Source organism: Adiantum capillus-veneris, chromosome 20 (assembly GCF_014529385.1).
Source record: "Adiantum capillus-veneris isolate H3 chromosome 20, ASM1452938v2, whole genome shotgun sequence".
NCBI classification, from domain to species: Eukaryota; Viridiplantae; Streptophyta; class Polypodiopsida; order Polypodiales; family Pteridaceae; genus Adiantum; species Adiantum capillus-veneris.
Window position 1 is genome coordinate 54,120,671 of NC_140950.1, and position 4,002 is coordinate 54,124,672.

Consider the following 4,002-nt stretch of genomic DNA (forward strand, 5'->3'; position numbering starts at 1 on the left):
TTTGCGTTGTTCTTCTCTCCTCTTCCCTCTTCTCTCTTGTCGTGCCGGCGTAGCACTCCACTCTAGGAGGTGCGCCTGCACGAGCCGTATTACTCTCTCTTGCTCTTTGTCTCTCTCTGTTCGTGATTATGCGTCTATGTGGTTGCCAGGTATGTCGATTAGTTGGTTTATGGTTTGTAGTATGCTATTTCGGATGTTTTGCAGGGAACTCCACGCTTTCGATTGTAGCAGGCTCTGATACCACTGCTACAGCCGGAAGCATGGAGTTCCCTGCAAAACATCCGAAATAGCATACTACAAACCATAAACCAACTAATCGACATACCTGGCAACCACATAGACGCATAATCACGAACAGAGAGAGACAAAGAGCGAGAGAGAGTAATACGGCTCGTGCAGGCGCACCTCCTAGAGTGGAGTTCTACGTCGGCACGACGAGAGAGAAGAGGGAAGAGGAGAGAAGAACAACGCAAACACTGGGTGCAATCTCCCCCCGTGCAAGAATGACCATTTCCCTCTTGCACGTATTTCATTTATAGATTTCTTGAATGGTCAATGTGAGTACAAATTGGCCGGCCGGTCATAAATGGCCAAAGGTCATAAAGAGCACTTGAATAATCAAATATACATAAAATATAATATCCTTCTGCATAATCCATTATTTGATAATGCTTTTGCCACCTGTCAGCTGCAGTAAATGGATAAATATCAATTCCATAACATGCATAAAGACCTACTAGAATATCCCAAGCCTGTTTTGCACATTTTGCTGAAAGAATGTGAGGAACAATGGTACGCTTCACAAACAATGCAATCAACGCATGAGCCTACGCATCCTTTACAACCCAACGAGCTTGTTCTACTGTAAGCAAAACAACTCTAATAGCAGCAATCCTTGTAGCAAGACGTGCAACATCCTCAACATCGCCTACATCCTCAGCACTAGGACGTACATCAATGCCCTGCACAATGTTCTAGACGTCCTTTGACACAAGAACATGTTGCATCATATAATAATCCCACATAGGTAGTTGTCCCCATCCAACCTGTCCTCAGTAGCATACATCTTGAACACATATGTGTTGTTGTTAGCCATAGTAAATGCTGCACCTGATGTGAAAACTGCCCAAAAATAGGAGAAACGGAGAGGGAACAACACGTTCTATATAGCACAAACCATAGAAGACTACGAGGCACGTGTTACGCAAAAACGACACTGAAAGAAATTCTGCACAAAATGACGAAATTGTCTGTGCAGACCTGCGTGTAGTGGAAACGGAGGCCGAAATGAGCCTGAATAAAAAATCTAAGCAGACTAAGCTCTACGAGTCATCCCGTGAGCAGGCGTGTGCTGGAGCAGCTGGCGACTAAGCCTGGGAGGACGTAACCTACTCTGATACCAATTGTTGGAATTAGGGTTGCAGAGAAACGTACACAACTCGGAGAAGACGAAGGAATCTCAAGGCATGTTGGGAAACGAGGGGGACTATGGGGGGTGAAGGCGAGGACCTACCATCGCGTGGTGCAGGTGTAGTAGAAAAGAGAGCAAGAGAGGAGAGAGAGATCGACACTGCAGCCAGAAAAGTAAAACCACGCTATATTTTGATTGATTGTAAAGCCTTACATATTAAATAAAAAAATGCCATGCAAACTATAAGTGACCTGCATGCCTTTAAGAGCTTGTTCCCATGGACTAACATCAAAATCCATGAGGGCTTGGAAACCCAACAATCCTCCCCTCAAGCCTGAACTGGACAGACCACTCTCATGATACCTCGAGTTTTTGGTATACTCGTCAACCGTGAGTTTTAGGTTCTCTCACAACCAAGGATTTCTGGTGTATCCATAACCTGGTGCTATGTCAGTAACCCCTCCTTGAAGAGATAGGGTTTAGATCAAAGAAGTTAGCTACCAAAAATGGAGTTTTTGGTTCACTTCCAAACCTTGGGTTTAAGGTGTACCCAGTAACCTCACGAGAGATGGGAAAAATAGGCTGAGAACATATATATTTTTGGGAGGTCTTACCACTAATGTGTGACAGTGTCTAGCCCGTACAAATTTTATCAAGGCATGATTGACAACAAGTAAAAGAGGTTTTGACTGGAAAAGAGAATTTTGTTGACAAAAGACAAACCATAAGTCTATGACACTTAACAAGAAAAATAGAATAAAATTTTGGACTGTGTATATGTCGAGTGTTCTGAGCAAACCGTTGAATGAGCTTTCCTTTTTTGCTGCATGAGCTTTGAATTTGAAGTCGTATACCGCATTTTTGAAGCGAACATCCATGCATGACAGTTGATGCTGCATATAAAACAACATAGCTCCAAAATCTCCGCTCGAGCACAACTCATATGTAAATCGAGAAACAACCTTCAACACATACAAGGCATGTTGTTTTTGCCAATCTGTGTAGTCTTTTTAAATATTTTGCAAATTCTCCTTTGCATCATCCAACTGCAAACTCGTCTTCAAAGAGTCAATGAATCCTTTTCTAAAAAACCTTTCTGCAATAATTGCCTCGGTCCTTGCAGGCTTAGGCAGTTTGTCATTCCCTAAATACAATACGACCACCTCGCGCTTCACAGAAGGATCCACCTCAACGTAGCCAGTCCTTCCCACTACCATCTTTGCATGCAAGACTAGAATTAAGAGCCTTTTCCGACTATAAATGCCACGATCACTCATCATGTTATTGAGCCGCATGATATCGAGTACATGGACTTCATATTGTACTACTAAGCTCGCCACCTTGTCCCAGCGCCGAATCACATGGGACATTGCAGTCTTTGTTCACGCTAGAAGCTTGTAGATAAGGGGCTTCCAACGACTTCTGCAAGTTTCCAGGCTTCTTTAAGTCTATTTGAAAGAACTAAAGGATCACCAGCTATGCAGTGCCAAAGGCAACAGACGCATGCAGCATGAGCCAGTAATCTATTGGTAGTTTTCGTTGTGCCTGGGCTGTGGCAGCGTTAACGTCTTCTTGGGCTTGCTGAAATCACTGGTTTAAACGCCTATTATTTTGCCTGCATCATGATATGTAGTGCCTACTAGTGACGTCCACGCTCTTGCCTGCTGTAACGACCGTAGTTGCCGCCTATCAGATCTTCCTGCCCGCCTGAGAGCCTGACGCTCTGATACCAGGTGTTGGGAAACGAGGGGGCTATGGGGGGTTAAGGCGAGGACCTACCATCGCGTGGTGTAGGTGCAGTAGAAACGAGAGCGAGAGAGGAGAGAGAGAGATCGACATTGCAGCACCCAGAAAAATAAAAACACGCTATATTTTGATTGATTGTAAAGCCTTACATGTAAAGTGAAAAAATACCATGCAAACTATAAGTGACCTGCATGCCTTTAAGAGCTTGTTCCCATGGGCTGACATCAAAATCCATGAGGGCTTGGAAACCCAACAAGGCACACAATAGAGGGTGTATTACTTAGTGTGCAATGGAAAGATAGATAGCCCTAGAGTGATGGGCCTATATACAATGCTCGGGGGAGAAAACCTCCTAAAGAGGGAAAAAATGCCCCTGCGGTCCTAGTGTGTTCACACACATCACTACCACATGTATATGGTAACAATACATATGCGTTTACAAGGAGTTCCAATGGTTTTTGATGAGAGTAAATTGATGAATGAGAGACCAAAACAATATATATGTGATTTCAATCGAGTTTGCAATACTTTTGAGAAATTTTTTTTGTGCCATTTCCTAGATGAGTGGAGAGTAGTGTTAAAACTAGTGAAAAGGAGAAAGTGGCCAAGAGTTTGATGTAAAGCACCAATAGAGCAGGGAGTTAGCTAAGCAGCCATGGTTTTCTTCTTCTTTATTCAGAGCTGTATCGGTTCCATAGCGCAATTATCATGACTGTTTTGTTGAAGTTTTATTGTGAAGTGAATCTCTCCTCCACTGACTCAGATTACATTGTGAAGGTTATATTACTCGTTTGCCAAATGCCTATGGAACCAATTGATACAAGTCTTATGGATCTAAGCTATTG

General features: G+C 43.3%; 1 pseudogene; it reads right to left on the reverse strand.

The window, feature by feature from the left end:
- Positions 1–2,421: 2,421 nt before the first annotated feature.
- LOC147432531 (F-box protein At1g55000 pseudogene) lies at positions 2,422–3,392 on the reverse strand (annotated as a pseudogene).
- Between the last annotated feature and the right edge of the window lie 610 nt (positions 3,393–4,002).